The sequence below is a fragment of the Triturus cristatus genome, chromosome 4_2 (genome assembly GCF_964204655.1).
Source record: "Triturus cristatus chromosome 4_2, aTriCri1.1, whole genome shotgun sequence".
Classification (NCBI taxonomy): Eukaryota; Metazoa; Chordata; class Amphibia; order Caudata; family Salamandridae; genus Triturus; species Triturus cristatus.
This window is the reverse complement of record NC_140586.1, coordinates 698881229-698902507: the sequence shown is the minus strand read 5'-3', so window position 1 is coordinate 698902507 and position 21279 is coordinate 698881229. Positions and strand designations below refer to the sequence as shown.

Sequence of the window (21279 nt, the reverse complement as noted above, 5' to 3'; positions counted from 1 at the left end):
CCGGGTATCCACACAGAAACCTAGATGGGCACTTCATTTAGAGGTGTTGTAGGAAATGATAGCTCTAGAAGCATAACTGGCGCTGTCAGTCTATCAGGCCTTAGTTTTTTAAAAAGTGTAATCACACAAAACGAAAATATTCAAAGATAGTTTAAAGTCAGGAAAGCTTGATCAATGCTTGATTTTGAGGATATCTATATACAGTACATTTTATGAAAAATTATCTAAATGGATTTTGGCATTTCAAAAACCGAGCAGCCGAAATTATAAAATAAGTCTCCAGAACCACAACACAAAATACAAGTCTTCTGTTTCACCAACACGGGAGCTGGAAGACCACTTCAGGAGTGCGAGGAAATGGGATTTATCATATGGTGTGGTTGTGAGACCTTACTGTGTAATACAATCTGACAGCAGATTTCATACCTTTGAACTATCCCCAGATGACAGACTGGATCCGGAAATGTTTCTACAGCAGTACCTCTGAGCATCAGTAGAGGGCACTGAGCGACTCCGTACCGATGTTGTCCACCGGATGTGATGTTGTCAGAGTCCATATAAGCTCTCCCCTGACCCGCTGAAGTCAGTTTCTTCCCTCCTGAACTTCCATGCGGATCTGGAGAGCAGTACCTCTGGCCAATTTGGCCTACCATGACAAAACAGTATGTTTGTTTTTTAATCTTCCGGGTCCTGTGGACTATGATGTCGACCCAACACCCTCGTCCTATTTGCATGTGGTGTCTAGGAGCAACCCTGGCTCAGAACGGTGCGACTCATGTCTTCAACTTCGGTTGTCAGCGTTGCAGGAGCGCCACATGAAGCCGTTAGCGGTGCAGTGGTCAGCGGCCACTTGTTGGTCATGATCCTCTTCTTCCTCCGAGGACCACTCTAGGGCCAGCTCCAGAAGCCCTTCAATATCAAACATGAAGCTGTTAACAGTGTGGTGGTCAATGGCCCGTTGTCGGTCACGGTCATCTTCTTCCTCTGAGGACCACTCGAGGGCCAGCTCCAGAAGCCCTTCACTCTCAAAGATGAAGCTGTTAACAGTGTGGTGGTCAATGTCCCCTCGTCGGTCATGGTCATCTTCTTCCTCTGAGGACCACTCGAGGGCCAGCTCCAGAAGTACCTTCGTCCTCGCTGTCACCTGGTAAGTCACACCATAGGTCGTCGGCGCTGCGACCTTTCCCAACATTACTGCATATGTGCGATGTCCCTGACTCGCCTCCCATTCCTCTGATTTTGGAGTCAGAGCCAGTGTCTATCCCGTGCCTACCGGGTTTTCCCGGTGCCCAGGCGACTAAGGATCCGATGAGGGAATACTAGTTCTCCCTTCATGCCTCTGGTGTGATTCTCGGCCCCAAGGAGGTCGGTGAGGCCTTAACTGACTCCATACCTCCCCACCCCCGCACCACCCAAGGAGGTCAGCGAGGCCTTCCGAATAAGTGATTGACCCATTCTTGGTTCTGGTGCACAGCCTTTCAGGGTTCCTGCCTGTGTTGGATCCGCCAGCACCGACTTGGCCATCACCGATCGCCCCTACTTTGTCTCTCCTCCCTAAGGCTGAGGTGCCGCCTTCTCAATGCCGGTCGACTTCGGGAACGGCATCGGTGAACAGTTCTCTTCAAGCTATCTTTCTCTGCTTTCGCAGGAGCTTCCTGCTATTTTTCCATTGGCACAAAGGTATTTTGGTGATGTGGGTGATCACATGATGAGCCTCCTCCAGGAGTTTCGTTGGGTTTGACCTTGGTGATGCTAGTGGCCTTGATTCTTTCCCATCCTCAGGCCAGTCTTCTCCTCTTCTTTTCGCTTTGGACTCTGGCTCAGCTTTTGCTGAGAGTTGATGTAGTTCTGGGGCTGCAGCTTCGTTCTGTGGAGGTGGCCATTGATCCCCCTACTTGCTTCTGCAGGGCCAGCTGAGAGCAGAGCCAGCGCTTCCATTCAGTGAAAACCTCTGATATTCTGTTGGGCACTTAGGGTAAACCAGTTTCAAGGGCTTCCATGGACTGGTCTATAGCTCAGACACCATCCTGCCCCTGGAGACCCACTATGCCTTTCCAGTCGGTCTCCTTCGCACAGCTTTGTGGTTCAGGCAGCTGTAGCCTCCCCCGACATTGGCACTGTGCCCGGTGTCCCTCCAGACAGGGAGTTTAAAGATCTGGAAACTTTTGGTGGATATCGCTTTTCTACTACCAACTCCGCTTTACAGTCCCTTAATAGGGCTTGTGTTTTGAGCCGTTTTTCTCATGTGCTGTGGGATTCGGTCTCGCGTCTTCTCTCCCCCTAACTCAGCGAGACCAGGATGGCCGTCAGACGGCTACATTACTGATACATTGTGACATGGATACCACAGATTCTGTCGGGACAGGCCATGGTCCTTTCAGTAGCTCTTTGCCGGACCACTGGCATCTCTTAGGCTGTTCAGTTTGCCTTGGTGGACATGCCTTTCGAGGGTCAATATCTGTTTGACTCTTAAGCTGATTCCACTTTATGCCGTTTTCGGGATAGTCGGAGTGGAGCGAAATCTTACCCCTACTCACGAGACACACCATGACACAAGCCCTCATCACCAGCCGACTGGACTTCGGTAATGCTCTCTACGTAAGAATTATCGCACACCACCTACAGAGACTTCAGACATACAGAACGCTGCAACCAGACTCATCCTCGGCCTTCCCTGACGAACCCACATCACACCCCACCTCAGAAAACTCCACTGGCTCCCCGTATAGAAGAGCTATGAATTCAAGCAGCTGACCCACGCACACAAGGCTGTACCCCAACCAAGACACCGCCTACATTACCCACCGCCTGAACTTCCACCAACCGTCAAGAAAACTACGCCACACATCTACCGAAGCAGAAATGGAGGACGCTCCTTCTCCTACATCGCAGCAAAGACCTGGAACGGCCTCCCAATGCACGTCTGTACCAACACCTCACTTCCTGAATTTTGATTGGCCTGAAAGACATGGCTGTTGAAATAAGCCTCCAGAACCTGCAATCGCCTGGATATCTTACCGGGTAATTTGCAGAGCTTAATAAATCCTGATTGAGATTGATTGACTGACTGACCATACTCCTCTTCTACCCGTACTTGGTCTGGCTGGGAATGGTCTCCTGCATCCCCTTCTGTGTGGACTGTTATGGGGTGGTGACAGTTGGCTTCTTTTCACTCACCATCCCCGAATGGCATCCAGTGGGGTACCTCTGCCCCGTCAGGTATTTTCTTTTCTTGCATTCTTACCCTGACAATGACAAGTTGTGGTCCCTGGTTGCTTATTAGGACACGTCTTAATTACTGAACTTGCTTTCTCCCCAAGTTCTGATTGGAGTGTTTTCATGGTATTGTGCGGATGCACTGTTGTCTTGTTCCCTGTCCAACAGGGTATCTCGTCTGTAGGACTAACAGGTATTCCTCCATATATTTCTGACAATAATAGTACCTCTTATAGGGGACTCCACATGCCATGCTTTGATGCACAAGTGCAAGTTGGATGATGATTGTGAGAAGTTGGCCTGATATATGATGTCACTAATTCTAGTGTACACCTTGTATCAGTCCAAACAACCCTTATGGTGATTGGTTGTAAAGTCAACCTTATAGACCAGCTATCCTAGTGGTAGCATGGACAAGAGCAGTCTTAGGCTAAACTCTGTATGGCATGTGAAGCCAGCTGTTATACCATTTGTAATCCATTGAATACCAAATGAAAGGACACCACAACAGATATATATAAAAATAGAATGTATTTATTCTAGTCAAAATACCCTCAGCACTCTTTATGAGATTCGAGGTAAGTACAACACAGTCTTATTTAAGCATACATAAGTCACACAGGCAAGTAATACAGTTAGGCCCTAGGGGCCACGCAAACCATATACTAAGTAAGTGGTATAAGAACCACTGTCACGAACACAGGATAGGCCTAGGCCATCGCTGGGGCTACACTATACTACCAAAGGTTAGGAAGTGGGAGGCCCACGGGATTCAGGTGCAGAGTGAAAACACTCACGCATAATGCGTAAAAGTCGATAGAAATAGTAATTATTAGAAATTAACAGTTTTAGGACACTTCTGGAGTAACTAGTTAGTCGAGACTGGAAACTAGACCCTAGGATAGTGAATACCCTTGTGAGCACAGGAGTACTCAAGTTACCTTGCCCACGGGCTGCGGGTGCATAGGTGTGAACTTGCGTCGGGTTTCGTCGTTGACTCCTATGGATGCCTGAAGGAAAGTTGCTGACAGGCAGTCAGTGAAGAGTGTCCGGTGGATCCCAAGGATGGGATCAAGAAGGAAGGATACCTGCAAGCAGAAGGGACAGAGTCTAGGTCACCAGCCAGGAAGGAACCAGGAAGGAACCTGTCGATGTCGTGAAGATGCAGGTGAAGAGGTGAAGCTTGTCGCAGCAGCCACGGGTACCAGAAGGCGTCGAGGACGACCAGGACCAGGAGATGAGCTGTCCCACGAAGGCTCTTGCTGTCGGCGGCGTCGATGTCGAGCTAGGACCCAACAAGCCTTGGCAAGCGGAACCCACGCAGGATGGTGGACTTGCTTCTGGTGCAGACCAGGAAGGTCTGGGGTGCTTCTCTTTCACAGAGGAGCGGATGCCAGTCTGGAGGAGCCGGACTAGCAAGTTAGAATCAAAGGTTCGTCGTCGCAGAGGCTACTAGCCAACGGGCCAGAAACCGGACAACACGTCGAGCAACTCAGGTGCAGAAGGGCCCCACGCAGAACACGTGAAGTGTGGGGAGCTGATCGTCTTTGCAGATGGTGCTCGGGATTGGGGCTTCTCAATTCCCCAAGCACAGCCTCGAGGAAGCCTCAGAAGTCGCGCTAGTCAGTTACTAGCCACTTTTCCCAAGTCGCCGGTCCAATGTCCCTCGTCGCCTCCACAGGTCTCAGCTTTGCTGTAGATGTGGATCTGGTTCAGAGGTGTCTGGAAGTCTCGGCGCTGGTCAGTCTCTGCAGTCGTCCCTCACAGGATTCAGTAGCAAAGCAAGCAGCGGTCGCTGGATGGTGCCTGGTTGCCCAGGGTGGTCACTCCTTGGCCACAAGGGAGATTCTTCAGCCTTCTTCCTGAGGTCGAATGTCAAAGGTCCAGAGTTTCTGTTCAAGTTGCAGATTCAGGATAATCTAATCCTGCAGGGCTCAGCTACCTACTGATATACTAGGCTAGTGGGCTGGGCTACCTGCAAGGTCCCTCCTATGGGTGGGACCAGGAAGGGGGGTGGCTACACCCCCTTTCCTTTGTCCAGTTTCGCGCCAGAGCTGGGGCTGGAGTGCCCCAGCACCGGTTTGAACTGGACTATGCATGGAGCACCTTGTGTGCCCCAGGCATGTCTCATTCCTTTCAGCCCTCCCTGCCCCAATACACAAAAGTCTGTCTGGGGAGGTGCTAGCACCTCCCCAAGCAGGAAACCTATTGTCCAGGCCTCCCTGGCTGGGAGGGCTCCCAGCTGCAGGAGGTCAGACTCGTGTCTGTGGCAGCAGCATCCATTTTGTGATGCTGAGGCTTGGGTGAGAATTAAACAGCAAAGTAGGATTTTAACATGTGTCTCCCTCTAGAAGGGAGGAATAATATCCTCATCACCAGAAATGGTATGGGGGTATTATTCCAAAGTGTTAGACACCTTACACGACATGTTTTGTTAAAGCCAAACCATAGTTACCATAACCGTTTAAGAGTATATGGTAGGCTATATCATAGAACAGCTATAAGGATATGGTTACGAAAGCTGCAGACAGGCTCAGCTCATGCTAGAGCACCATCTCACATGTTACCAAGCACTCTGCCTCCAGGATTGTTAAGGCCTGCCATAGGACTGGCTGATAGGTACACATGTGTCTATATATAAGGTAGGTATAGGAATACTACACCTAAGCAAGGGGTGATTACACGACCTTGCCCCAGCTGAGTGATCAGCCAGTTGTGTCATAATGGTAGGCCAGGCCAGGGGTGGCATAAAACATGCTGCAGCCCCTGGTAGGCCTAGGGTACACCTATGCCCTGGGTACCTAGGGTACACTGTACAGGGTCCAATAAGGTGATCCTTACCAATTGGGTATGTACCTAGGGTACATGGAGTCCATTTTAAAGAGAGAGCAGACAGCCTGAGACCCTGAATGGCAGGATCTCAGGCCAACTAAGTCGAAAATCCAGCTAGACACTATGCAAAAAGTTAGGGGTAACCATAGTCAGATATTCACCTTCCTACAATGATGCACAGAGGTTTTTCTTAACCCCCCCATTGTTTCTCCACACTGGCCAGGGGTTTATTTTGTTTCACTGTCTGGTGCCCTTCTTTCCTAGAAGGCACAAGGGAAGATGTTCCTTCTTTCTTTCTTCAGCCATTAGCACTTCTTGTGCTAGTTCTCGCTATATCCAGTGCAGGATGAGCTCCTGTCTGCTCTCTTTTCACTCTTATGTTCCTTGCAGAAATACCTTGTCCGTATATTGGCATTGGTGGTCCATTTGGCTGCTCTATCTCTTCTATGCTCTGTATGGCTTATTTTTACTTGGCTTCTGCCTTACATGAAGCTGTGGTTTCTTCAATATTTGATTGGAAATATTTCCATGACACCTCTGATACCAACCCTAACGTTTCGTTACTGGCCTGCCTGTTCTTCAGATGTGCCTCCTACCCTTTAGGGGGCGTATTGGCTACATTTCATCTTCCGTTCTTCTTGGACATGGGTTCCTCACCCCTCCAGTAGGTTAGCTCATATGATCCCTTGGCATTCTTTTCCGGGGTGTTTCCTCTACTTCTTGTGAGCACAGATGCAGTTCCAAACCCTTTGGGGGTTTGTTTCCCTTGTACTAATGATCATACTAAGTATGATCTTGGGTGTCGTCAGGATCCACACTCGCATCGTTCCGTGACTTGTTGTCCCATGAACACAAGGACTTTCTTTTGCTTCTGGCCTCCCCACTTGTTAGGCTGTGGGCACTGCCTCTCCATCTGTTAATTCAGTTCTTTACACTGGCCCTTTGGTTGGACCTTCACTTGTGGCGTTGGTCTTCCAATATTATTTTTCTTTTACGATGAGGACAAGTTATCTGAACAGGCCTCCCCTGTGTTAGCCCTGTGGAACTCAACCCTTTTTCCAGTCCTCCATTGTTGGCTTTATTTCTCTATTCTAGCGGGGTTGTTTCCCCACTGCGGTTTTCTTTTCAATTGTGTCTTGACTGCCTAATCGTACCCGTTCCGTCAGTAGTGCTGTTTCTGTTGCTCACCTGGTTTTCTCTCTTTTAGACGGGCCAAGTGGCTAATTTCCAGCTCACCACTGTTTCACCTGTGCTTGTATGTACCCGTCTTAGGCACATTTTATTGTACAGTAACTTCTGTATATATATATATATATATATATATACAGATATATATATATATATATATATATATATATATCAGGATGCCCAGGAGTGCTTTTTTAAATGTTATTAAGGCAAGGTGAGGCCTTGCCTTAATAAAATTTAAAGAAGCATGCCTGGATTTCTTTTTTTGAAAAACGGAGTTGGCGTAGTGATAATATTGGACATCCGGAGCCTGTCCGGGACCTCCGTGAAGAAAGCTTCGGGGTGGGGGGGGTGTGTGTGTGGTGTGTGTGTGGTGTGTGTGGTGTGGTGTGTGTGTGGTGTGTGTGGTGTGGTGTGGTGTGTGGTGTGGTGTGGTGTGTGGTGTGGTGTGGTGTGTGGGGTGTGTGTGTGTGGTGTGTGTGTGTGGTGTGTGTGTGGTGTGTGTGTGGTGTGTGTGTGGTGTGTGTGTGGTGTGTGTGTGGTGTGTGTGTGGTGTGTGTGTGGTGTGTGTGTGGTCCATCCATCCAACTGACGAGAGACGCGTTTCGGCAGGGAAACCTGCCTTTCTCAATCTAAGGGACGCCATTTTAAAATGCCATTTTATACACTTAACAAAGGCTAGACACAGACAAAATACTCTGATTCAAACGCGCAGTATAATCGCCTCGTTATCAAACAATACATTTCATTGCTAGATGATACATGTGTAAAACCATATTGAAATGCACTTTGCCACAATTAATCAATCACAAATAATGCAAAGCATACATGTCACATGTCCTCCCAGTGAAGTTAGTGTCATTGGAATGACACAAAGTTGATTATTCAGTCTCTTTGCGGCCCAATATGTTGCAACAATTTGGGATGAAAAAATGCAAAGCAGTAGCGCGATTGAGAGCCAGTGTCCGAAATATCCTATAATTTAAATTACAGCAAATATAATACTCAACAGTACGTACATGCTCGCCAAATTATGCAAAACGGCTCATAACGTTACCCAACAACTCGCAAATGTCCAACTTTAGCCATCAACACGGAAGTCCCTCGATGGTAACAGAAGGCATGGCGCCCGTACATCACTGCTGGCCAAAAACTAACATGACCAGCATGCATTAGGGGAGCGAAAATGGGATCCTGAGCCAACGGAAGCAGTACGATCATCAGCTGTGATATGCATTTTTCGAGGGGACCCAACGGCTCTAAAAACATGAATCTTGTCCACCCACTTAACTGTATTGGAGTGGCTACTCCTACAGTGCCCAGTCATCAGAATGTCACAGGACTGTTGAGTGGGGTCATCGATCCGTTCCGAAAGATGCGTATCCAGTGCAGAAGATTTCCCCCGCGCCAGAATCACAACCTCCTCCACGAATCACGCCGCCATATTACTCCTCCCTGGGTACACACTGGGGGCCTCCGACATGACCTCCAGCCTCACTACTCCGTTCACATTGAAAGACAGAGGCCCAAAACGACTGGTGTTACGTGCTCGCAGCGTCACCGCAACGCTGCCAAAATACTCCATCCATCCAACTCCAAGCAAGAAAAAGGGCACGTACTCGAGGTGAGTAAAATCTGAGACAAAACTTTATTGTAGTGGGTCACCCCAGCATCGCATAGGCGAGAGACGCATTTCGGCAGGGAAACCTGACTTTCTCAATCTAAGGGACGCCATTTTAAAATGCCGTTATATACTCTTAAAAAAAGGCTAGAAACAGACGAAATACTCCGAGCATAATCGCCCCATTATCAAACAATACATTTCATTGCTAGATGAATATATATATTTTCACTGAAAAAACCACAGGTTTCAGGGATGTTATAGTTAGTTGGACATTTCAGTCGTATAAAACCAGAGCAATTCGGCCGTTATAGTAAGTTGAGGTAACTATAACTCGCGCCCCCGCAATGCACTGCTGATGTCACATATTATGCCAAGGTGTATTGGAGAATGAGCAGGTGTATGAGTGTCTCTGTGGATGATTTAGTAGGTGTGTGACTTACTGTATAATTGAGTGATTAAACGTGTCTTACTGAATGCATGGGTTAGTGACTAAACTGTGTGAATGTCTGTATCAGCCTGTCAGTAGGTGTGTAAGTGGCTGCATTGGTTGCAGAGTAGCTTCATGAGTGTCTATATGGGTTATTGATTGATTGTCGGAGTATCTGCCTGGATACCTGAGTGTCTGTCTGGGTGGGTGGGGGGTGTGTGACCTTGTGTGTAGATGTGTGAGTGGGTGATTCAGGGACGTTATAGTTAATTGGACATTTCAGTCGTACAAAAGCAGAGAAATTCGGCCGTTATAGTTAGTTGAGGTAACTATAACTCGCGCCCCCGCAATGCACTGCTGATGACGTCACATATTACATCATTCATGACATGGTCAGTGACATCACTGATGACATCTCAAATGACATCACTGATGAAATCATCCACGTGATAATCTGATGCACCTCCGCGTGACCTACTATAACATTTGATTCACTCTAAAATACAGATTATCAATTTTGAAACCAAACACACACCAATATCATTTACTACATACCCACTCACCGATTCCTAGGTCGACACACACATTTACTCATTCACCCATACAGTCACTCATACATGCAGTCACTCATCAATACAGCACTATCATATGCACTCATACACCAATACAGACACACACACAGTCACTCATCCTTGGAGTTACTCACACACAGTCATGCAAAGAAGCAATCACACTCCCATTTACTCACCTAAACAATTATACACACATCACCTCACTTATTCATTCAGATACTAACACATAATTACTCTCTTATACAATCACTGACACAAGCACACTCACCCATACAGCCACTCTCAAAATCACTCACTCGCACATAATCATTTATATAGTCCAGCACTCAAATATACTGCCTTTCACAAATGTAGTTACTCACACATGTACCACTGAGACATCTAAACACTCACCAACACACCCATACACACACTCACCCAACCATACAGCCCTTAACAGACGCACTCTTGAACCCATACACCCAGTGAAACCTGTGTTTTTTTTCAGTGAATTTCTAAGGTTTTTTAAATGCTAATTTCTAATTATAACGTCCCTGAAACCTATTGTTTTTTCGGTGAATTTCAAAGGTTTTTTAAATGCTAATTTCTAACTATGCCTACATAGGTCGGACATATGCAGAAAGAGGAAGAAAGGCGCAGAAAGAAGCAAGAGAAATGCAGAAAGAGGCAACAGAAGTCCAGAAAGACGAAGAAAGGTGCAGAAAGAAGCAAGATATATGCAGAAAGAACCAACAGATGTGCAGAAAGAGGCCTTGTTGCAAAGTTATCCTGTGCCCCCAACTTTTTGCTGACTGGTACTGGTGATAACTGACTAACCAGGCCCGAGCCAGTGCTATGCCACAAGACACTTTGAATACAGTGAAAACACCTACATACATTAGGGTACACTATGGGTTGGGGTACCCACATGAATGGCATGACCTCCCCTGTAAGGCCCTGGTACATAAAAGGGGGATTAAAACTAACTCTATAAGAGATGCAGAAAGAAGAGCAGTGCAGAAAGAAACAGAGGTGCAGAAAGAGGCAAGAGGGGTACAGAATTAGGCAAGAAAAGCGCAGAAAGAAGCAAAAGAGGTTCAGAAAGAAGCAAGAAAAACTGCAGAAAACGGCAAGAGAGGTGCAGGAAAAACAGAGGTGCAAAAAGAGGCAAGAGGGGTGTAGAAAGAAGCAAGAGAAGTGCTGAAAGAGGCGCAAAGGGTGCAGAAAGAGGTGAGAACAGTGCAGAAAGAAGCAAGAGAGGTACAGAAAGCAGAAAGGGGGATGCAGAAACAGGCAGGAAAGATGCAGAAAGAGGGAACAAGGGTGCAAAAAGAGGCAAGAGAGGTGCAGAAAGAGGCAAGAGAGGTGCAGAAACAGGCAAAATGGGTTCAGAACGAGGGAACAGGTGTATAGACAGAGGCAAGAGGTGCAGAAAGAGGCAAGAGAGATGCAGAAAGAAGCAAGGGATGTGCAGAAAGAGGCAAGAGAGGTGCAGAAAGAGGCAAGAGGTGCAGAAAGAAGCAAGGGATGTGCAGAAAGAGGCAAGAGAGGTGCAGAAAGAGGCAAGAGAGGTGCAGAAAGAGGCAAGAGAGGTGCAGAAAGAGGCAAGAGAGGTGCAGAAAGAGGCAAGAGAGGTGCAGAAAGAGGCAAGAGAGGTGCAGAAAGAGGCAAGAGAGGTGCAGAAAGAATAGAGAGGTTTAGAAAGAGGCAAAAGAAGAGCAGAAAATAGCACGTGAGGTGCAGAAAGAGGCATGAGAGGTGCAGAAGGAAGAGAGGGAGGTGCAGAAACAGGCAAGTGAGGTACAGAAATAGGCCAGAGATACACAAAAGAGGCAAGGGAAGTGCAGAAACAGGCAAGAGAAATGCACAGAGGGGCAAGAGAGGAACAGAAAGTGCAAGAGAGGTGTACAAAGAAGAAAGATAAGTGCAGAAAGAGGCAAGAGAGGTGCAGAAAGAGGCAAACTGGGTATATAAAGAGGCAAGGAGCAGAAAGACAAGAGATCTGCATAAAAAAGCAACAGAGGTGCTGAAGAGGCAAGAGAGGTGCAGAAAGAGGCAAGAGAGGTGCAGAAAGAGGCAAGTGAAGTGCAGAAAGAAGACAGTGAGGTGCAGAAAGAAGACCGTGAGGTGTAGAAAGAGGAAGAAAGGTACAGAAAGATGCAAGAGAAATGCAGAAAGTCATGAGAGGCACAGAAAGAAGAGGTACCAATTTAACACCCACATTTAGCAATAAGTAACACGTGAACATTCCAGCTTTGCAAAGGGCCTTCCACCACGCTGTAACACGTGAAGCTGCGCTTTTGGGAACATTTGAGCCATTTGAGCTAGAAACAAAGCTTTTTTTGTTCGAATCTCCAGATTAGGCAGCAGATGATGGAATATTTGGCAAATGCGGAAAATGTTTAATTATGTGAAAATTGGTGCAGCCGAACAGTCACATAATTCCAGTGGCCCTGCTCATACCTCCGACTAGGTCCAGAAGTGCTCCTCAGTGGTTCCTTCTTTTTTTGTGTCTCATTGAGTTTATAGATTAGCTTCTATGGAAACGAGGAAGACTAAACCTGAGGTTACCACTCCACAACACAGACTACAATACCACATAATTACTCTTCATAACACATAATCCCACTCCACATTATTTCTATACACTAAATAGCACATACTTTCTATTCACACAATTTCACTGCACAACATACCACATAATTCCACCACACACAACGTACATCTACTCTACACCAAAAAACTTTTACATTTACAACTCCAATACCTCTAACTCTCGCAAATGTGAAACCTATTACATTGCAAATGCTTCTTGAACTAGTAGTCACGTTTGCAGAGTGGAAGTGAAAGGGTGCAAGGCCTCCAACCAGCGCTCAGGAATTCGCCTGTGTAGGACTTACAGGAGGTACCAGGAGGGCTTCTTGGCCCCCAAAGTCACTCAGGAGTAAAGTGGACTTCATCCCCCATCCCGTAGTCTGCCAAGAGGCGCGATTGCAGAGGGTGGAGAAAGGGGGCAAGGCCTCCGAAGACATCTTAGCAGTCACACTATGTGGGACTTACTGGAGGTAACGAGAGGGTTAGGTCCCCCCCCCCCCCCAAGGACAACCTTGGGGGCCAACTACCCCTCCTATTACCTCCAGTAAGTCCCACACAGCAGGATTGCTCAATTCTCATAGCAGGCCAACCCCCTTTGCCCACCACTCTGCAAACGCGCTCCCTGGTGCGCTCTTGAATGGGGATTGAAATCCCCTTAGCTGCTGGGGGTCCTTAGGGGCCAACTAGCCTACCTCTTATCTCCAGTAAGCCCCACACAGTGGGATTGCTGAGAGGTGGACAAAGACCATGCCCCCTTTCTCCACCACTCTGCAAACACGCCTCCTGGCACGCTCTTGGTTGGGGAATTAAGTCCCCTTTCCTCCTGAGGGTCCCTAGAGGCAAACTAGCCCTCCTGTTACCTCCAGTAAGCCCCATACAGCTGGTTTGCTGAGAGTGCTCAAAGGCCACCCCCCTTTTTACACCACTCTGCAAACGCGGCTCCTGGTGCACTGCTGCTCGGGGGATGAAGTCCACTTGTGCTGAGGTCCTCAGGACACAAGAGGACCTCATCGCACCACCAGCAGTGCGCCAAGAGGCTTGTTTGTACAGTGGTGAAAAAAGGGGCGTGGCCTCAGACCACCTCTCAGCAATCCCACTGTGTGGTGCTTACTGGAGGTACCTGGTGGGCTAGTTGGCCCCCGGGGACCCTCAGGAATGAAAGGGACTTAATGTCCCAACTTAGAACGCTCCAGGGGGCCCGTTTGCAGAGTGGTGCAGTGAAGGGGCAGGGCCTCCGACGAGATGCTGGCTTTTCATTTAAAAAAATATATATTTTTAGAAGGAGGGCTGTGTCGCCACTCTTCTTTTAGTATTTTTTGGGCCCTGGGGACCCCATCCCCCAGGGATGGAGCATTTGTTTTTTAAATTAAAAAAACAGAAGGGGGCCGCGTGGCCTCCCTTCCCTGGGCCACTATTGTCCCCGGGGACCCCAACCCCCGGGGCCTGGCATCTTTTTTATTTTTTTACGTACGGGAGGGGGGGCGAGTGGCCCCCCTTCCCTGGGCCACTTATGGCCCCAGGGAGCCCATCCTCCAGGGCCAGCCTTCCTTTTTGTTTGTAAAAAATAAAAATAAAATAAAGGGTAGAGGGCCTACTTGGCCCCCCTAGTCACTGGGCCACTTCTGGCCCCGGAGACTCCATCACCTGGGGCCTGGCCTCAGCGTTTGGGACCGTGGGGGGAGCCACAATGACCCCACGGTCCCGGCCGGCTCCCCACCTCCTGCAGGAGACGGCATTGCTTTTGGGCAAGGGGAGCTGCCCCTTGTCCAAAAGCAATTCTGCTTTGCTTCTTGGAAGCGAGAACAGGATTCCTGCTCTCTCTTCCAAGAAGCAAAGCAGTGCTTGCTATGGCAGGGCGGTTGCCATGCTCCCGCCCTGCCATAGCAAACAGCAATGTCCCGGGGTGGGCACCCAGGGACATTGCAGAGCCGGCCCTGGGGGGTGGCGGTCCCCGGGGCCATCAGGGGCTTCAGGAGGGGGGCCCCCTTCCCAACTGTTTAAAGCCCCGGGAGGTGAGGGTCCGCAACGGACCCCCACCCTTAATTTAAAGTTTGCCCCAGTGACGTGGTTGACCCCGGGGCAGTGTGAGGAGGAGCAGGAGCCCCCCCACACTTTGTTTAATAATATTTAAGCAGGTGGTGGTCCCCGGAGCTTGGGGGGCACACAAGGCCCCCTCATAATTACATAATACACCGGGGAGGCGGTGGTCTCCGGGTGGCCCCGTTAGGCACCCCACCCACAATTTAAAAAAGCCCCGGGGAGGTTGCGGTCCCCGCGGCTGCGGGAGGGCCATGTGCCCCCGCGCATAATTAAATAAAGCCCCGGGGAGGTGGCGGTCCCCACGGCAGCGGGATTGGGCATTGTCCCTGAGACCTGGCCCACCTGGAGACTTCTAGACAACGAAAAAACGAAGCGCGGGAGTCTGTGCTTCGTTTTTTAAAATTTCTTGGCCTGATTCGCGCACCCAGAGCAAATTTGGCAGATTAAAAACAAAAGAAAAAAAAGGCTTTTTTGGGCCCTGGGGGTCTTTGTGGGACCCCCTGAGCAGGCCTAGGGGCTCAGGGTGTTTCTACCCTACCCCCTTTTCTTTTTTTTTTAATGTTTTTTCTACTGTTTTCTTGTGACTCGGTTACCGAGTCACAAGATGGCTGCCAACACATTCTGGTTTGGAGTTTTGGCAGCCAATCATAATTAAGCTTCTGCTTGGGAGGATTCGCGTACCCTCCTCAGTGCTCAGATATCGATATTTCAATTTTTGGAATTTCTCAGCAACTACTGAACGGATTTACACCATTTAAAAAAAGCACACTTTCTGGACCAAGGCCTACCTTTTTGTCAAATTTGGTGCAATTCCGTTCAGCAGTTCAGGCTGTAGCTTTGTCTAAAGTTCCTATGGAAATTAACATGGGGAAAACACGTTTTTTGCCCCCTCCCGCTTGACGAATCAACCCAAACCTTTCAAAACAGGAGCTGACCTGAGTGAATCTTTAGTTTTAAGAATTTCGTGAAGATTCATCAAAAGTCGCCAAAGATATTGGCAAAAGAATAAATGCTTTTTGAATAGAAACAAGGTTCTAACTATAACTACCAACGGGAGGGGGGGGGAGAGGGGGGAAAGGGGGAGGAGGGAGAGTGAGAGTATATATATATATATATATATATATATATATATATATATATATATATATATATATATATATATATATATATATATATATATATATATATATATATATATATATATATATATATATATATATATATATATATATATATATATTATGCTACTTACCAGTATGCATCTGTTCTTGGCATGTAGAGCTGCAGAGCTATACACTTTTGCATAGATCGCCATCTGGTGTTGGGCCCGGATGTTTGCAGTTTGTTTTTCTTCTTGGACAGTCTTTGGAAGTCACGAGTTCGGTGACTCCTCCTTCGGTCCGTACTGCGCATGGGCTTCGGCTCCATCCTCAGATTGTTTTTCGCCAGCAGGGAAAAGATGGAGCGTAGTGATAATAGTAAGAAACCCATGTGTGTTGTATCTAAATAAGATAGACTGGAACGGATACAGGTAACCGGGGAGGCGGGTGGGCGTGTATAGATCTGCAGCTCTACATGCCAAGAACAGATGCATACTGGTAAGTAGCATATTCCGTTCGAGGCATATGAGCTGCAGATTATACACTTTTGCATAGATTATATAGCAGTACCCAACCTTAGCGGCGACCACCGGTATCCGTTGCAGTGGTTTGAAATAGTGTCTTTAGTACAGCCTGGCCCACACTAGCTTGTTGTTTAGAGTGCACGTCTACACAGTAATGTTTTGTGAAGGTGTGCGGTGTTGACCATGTGGCTGCTTTGCAGATGTCATCTAAGGGTATGTTCCCTAGAAACGCCATAGAAGCCCCTATCTTTCTTGTTGAGTGGGCTTTAGGTGGAACAGATAGTGTTCTTTTTGCTTTTTGACAGCAAATTTGTATGCACTTTACAATCCACCTAGCTATCCCTGATTTAGAGATGGGGTTGCCCTTATGCGGTGGGGAGAAGGAGACAAACAACTGTTTAGTCTTTCTGAAAGGTTGCGTTCTTTGTATGTAGTACAGTAAAGCCCTTTTAACATCAAGTGTATGTAGAGCCCTTTCCGCAACAGATTGAGGTTGCGAGAAAAAAAACGGTAATTCCACCGATTGATTAAAATGGAAGGGGGAAATGACCTTGGGCAAAAATTTGGGATTTGTGCGAAATATCACCTTGCTGTGATGTATCTGTAAAAAGGGTTCTTGTATAGTGAACGCTTGTATCTCACTAACCCTTCTAAGGGAAGTGATAGCTACGAGGAAGGCTGTTTTCCAAGTGAGGAACTGTAGCTCACATTTATGCATTGGTTCGAAAGGCGGGCCCATTAGCCTTGTAAGAACTACGTTTAGATTCCATACAGGGGAAGGTGGTGCCCTGGGTGGAATTACTCTTTTAAGGCCTTCCATAAAGGCTTTAATAGCAGGCACTCTGAATAGTGATAAATGCTGTCTGTTTTGCAGGTAAGCAGCAATTGCTGCTAGGTGTAGACGTATGGATGAATATGCCAGGTTACACCTGTGAAGATGGAGCAGACAGCATATGATGTGCTGTATGGATGCATCTAAGGGGTCGATTGTATTGTTACGGCAGTAAACAACAAATCACTTCCACTTTGCGGCATAACATGCTCAAGTGGTAGGGCGTCTGGCTTCCCTGATAATGTTTATGCAATCAGGGGGAAGGTTAAGGTATCCAAATTCTAAGATTTCAGGAGCCAGATCGCAAGGTTGAGCTGAGCTGGGTCCGGGTGCCTGATTTCTCCATGGTTCTGGGTTAGGAGGCATGGGGACAGGTGCAGGTTTTGGTGTGGTACCACTGAGAGCTGTAGTAGTGTGGTGTACAACGGCTGCCTGGCCCATGTTGGAACTACCAGAATGAGTCTGAGGGAGTGCTGTTGTAGCTTCCTTACCACTAAGGGAATTAGTGGGAGAGGTGGAAAGGCGTATGCAAATTTGCCTGACCAGTTCATCCATATCGCATTGCCTTTGGACAATGGGTGTGGGTATCTGGCGGCGAAGCTTGGGCATTTTTTGTTTTCGTGGGTGGCGAAGATGTCTATCTGAGGATGCCCCCACTTGTGGAAGAATGGGTGAAGAACTTGTGGATGCAGTTCCCATTCGTGCATTTGCTGCGTTTGTCTGCTGAGCAGATCTGCCATGGTGTTTTGTATGCCTGGGACGTGTTGTGCCAGGAGAAAGATTTTTTGTGGAATCGCCCAACTCCATATGCTCTGTGCTAAGCGGGAGAGCTAGGGAAAGTGTGTCCCCCCCTGTTTTTGAATATAATACATTGCAGTCATATTGTCTGTGCAAATTAGGACTGCCTTGGCTGAAATTTGTTTTTGAAACGATTTCAGGGCTAGAAAGATCGCCAACAACTCCAGATGATTGATATGGAGTAGCCTCTGGTGTGGCGTCCATACACCTTGCACTGTGAGGTGTAATAGATGCGCTCCCCAGCCGGAGAGCGATGCGTCCGTTGTTAGAATCACTTGAGGAACCGGGTCCAGGAATGGTCGCCCTTTGGAAAGGTTTGTGGTGTTCCACCACTGCAGAGAGTGATGGGTGCGACCGTCCACCAACACCAGATCCGTTAGCTGTCCCTGGGCCTGGTTCCACTGGCGTGCTAGGCACTCTTGGAGTGGACGCATGTGAAGTCTTGCATGAGGCACTATGAAAATGCAAGACGCCATCATCCCTATTAGTTTCATGAACACTCTTGCTGGGAGAGAGTGCTGAAGAAGGAACTTTTAACGCAGGGCTTGCATGCTTGCGATCCTGGCTGAGCTGGGATAGGCTATAGCTTTTGAGGTATCTATAGTGGCACCAAGGTATTGCTTTGTGTGAGAGGGTATCAAGTGGGACTTTTGGTGATTCACCGTAAAGCCTAGCTGGTGGAGTAGTTGTATGGTAGTGTTTGTATTTTGTACACACTGGTGGTAGGACGCGGCTTTTATGAGCCAGTCGTCCAGGTAGGGGAAGACGTGAATGTTTTGTCTTCGGAGGTGTGCTGCCACTACTGCCAGGCATTTGGTAAACACCCATGGTGCGGTTGTGACCCCGAAGGGGAGAACCTTGAACTGATAATGTTGGTTGTCCACCACAAATCGGAGGTACTTTCTGTGAGCCGGGTGTATTGGGATATGAAAGTATGCGTCTTTCAAATCCAGTGTAGTGAGAAAGTCTCCCTGACGGAGGAGTGGGAGAACTTGCTGAAGAGTTACCATATGAAAATGGTCTGAATGGATGTATGCATTTAGAGGCCGGAGGTCTAGAATGGCACGTAGGGTCTCGTCTTTCTTCGGTATGAGAAAGTACAGAGAGTAGACCCCTAGATCTTGCTGATCGACGGGTACCTGCTCTATCGCGTGTTTTTGCAGTAGGGAGAGTACCTCTTGTTTCAGAAGTGTGGTGTGTTCTTGTGACATCGCACGGTGTCTGGGTGGAATATTTGGGGGGGTAGAAGTTAGTTCGAGACAGTACCCTGACCGAATAATTTGGGTCACCCATTTGTCTGATGTTATGGCTTCCCAGGTGAGAAGGCAGTCCTGTAGTCTGCCCCCGACCGGAGTGCAATGGTCTGGGGGGAGCGGGGGAAAGTCATTGTGTGGGAGGTGTGGCAGAACGGGCGGTGTTGGTTTTGCCCCTGCCTTTATTATTGTTCCCTCGATATCCACCTCTTTGGTAGCCCTTTGAGAAGGTATTTTGAGAAGGGGACTTGTAGGAAGTGGAGGTGTTATCGGAAGAGTAACCTCTGCCAGAGCCTCGAAAGGAGGAACGGCGAAAGGAGCGTCTAGGGGTTTGTGATTGCAGGGCTCCCATAGACTTCGCCGTATCCGTCTCCTTCTTCATTTTTTCCAGGGCTTCGTCTACTTTGGGGCCAAACAAGTGTTGTTGGTCAAAGGGATGGTTTAAAATAGATGCTTGGACCTCTGGTTTAAAGACTGAAATTCTGAGCCAGGCGTGACGGCGAAGCAGGACACTGGTGTTTATAGCCCTGGACGCCGTGTCTGCTGCGTCAAGTGCGCACTTGATAGAGGTAATAATCTTCCCCTCTTGTATTAGCTCATGAGCCTTATTCTTATATTTGTCCGGGAGATGCTGCATGAGAGCCTCCAGCTCATCATAGTGCGCTCTATCGTACCTTGCCAGCAGCGCCTGTGTGTTAGCGATGCGCCACATATTGGCGGCTTGGGAGGCAGTGCGTTTGCCTGACGCATCTAAAAGCTTGGACTCCTTATCAGGTGGTGGGGCCTCACCAGATGACTGAGAGTTGGAGCGCTTCCTAGCTGTGGAGACCACTAGTGAGTCTAGGGGCGCAGGTCCTTTAATATAGACAGGATCCGTGGGGGCTGCCTTGTACTTTTTTTCTATTCTGGGGTTTAAGACCCTAGCTCTAACGGGGTCTTTGAAAACCTCTGTAGCATGCTTGGTCACCCCTTTAAGCATGGGTAATATAGAGGTGGATTTATCTGCTATGTCAAATGTGTCAAGTAGGAAGTCTTCCTCAACTGGATCACTGTGTAATTCTACCCCATGGTAATGTGCCGCCCGTTGTAAGAGGTGGTGGAACCCCAGGGAGTCCTCTGGTGGAGACGGTCTGGATGGATAGAGATCATCCTGAGTCACATCTGGGACATCAGGATTGTGATAGTCCTCCCATGGGTCAGGTATTCCCGGAGGAGTGGGGTCCTGCGGGGCATCTGTGGGATCATAGAATGGATCTCCGTGGTCATCAGGGTCTGGAGACGGGGTTGGAGACCGGTGAGGCAAGGGTGGAGAAGGTGGGGGAGGAGATGGAGGGGGTGGAGGAGGTGGAGTAGGTGGAGGAGGAGGAGGTGGTGGGGAGGGTACTCTGAACGGGGATGTGGCAGAGTCCTTCCGTTTTGGTGGTGGAGGAGGAGATGGTTTGTCCAAAAGTCTTTTCTTGACAGACAACATTAAGTGTCCAGTCCTTGGATCCTTTGTTAAAGTCTTTTGAAGAGGATCCGGTGCGAAAATCTCCTCCCGCACCGATTCATCCATCGGTGCCGACGTTTTCGGAACCGAAGGCTTCGTCGGTTTATCCGCGCCGTGCTTTCTCAGGGTGTCCGATTTTTTGGTCGGCGCCGAGGCAGGCTTCGACACGGAAGCGTCGGTGCCGAGGGGTTTGTGTTTGGTCGGCACCGAGAGTCCAGGTTTCGACACCGATGGCTTCGGAACGGAACTTGTTTTCTTCGGCGCCGAAGAATGTTTGTCGGCGCCACTAGGAGGCTGGCTCGAGCCCGAGCCGCCAGGAGACTTGTGATGCTTTTTCACCGGGCCCGAAGGTGGGGTGATGGAAGCAGTATGCTTGGCTTTCCCTAGGCCCGGAAAGCGAAGGGGCAACCGGAGTCTCTTTCGGAATGGGCGCGGGACGGGGAGGGGGTAGAGTACTCACGACCCTCTGCGCCGGTGTGATCTCCTCCACGTCGGAGTCGTCGGCCTCGGAAGCGCTGACGATATCTTCCTCCTGCTCGGTGTGCTGCTGTCCCGAAGCTCTGGTGTCTTCTCCGAAGATGTCAGGTGGAGCCGAGGTCGATGAGTGCGCCATGGTGCGTCGAGCTCGTCGATCCCGAATAGTCTTTTTCGATCGAAAAGACTTGCAGGCGGGGCAGTCTTGGGCCTCGTGTTCGGGAGAGAGGCAGAGGTTGCACACCTGATGGAGGTCGGTGTGGGGAAATTTAGACCCACATTTCAGGCACTTCTTAAAAGGAGTCCTTTCCATCGGCCGAGACCGGAGTCGAGATA

The 21279-nt window shown here is 48.6% G+C and overlaps 1 protein-coding gene across 4 annotated transcripts in view; it reads right to left on the bottom strand.

The window, feature by feature from the left end:
• USP24 (ubiquitin specific peptidase 24) overlaps window positions 1–21279 on the bottom strand; it is a 2082369-nt gene that overhangs the window by 783293 nt on the left and 1277797 nt on the right. The gene's annotated exons all lie outside the window — the stretch shown is intronic.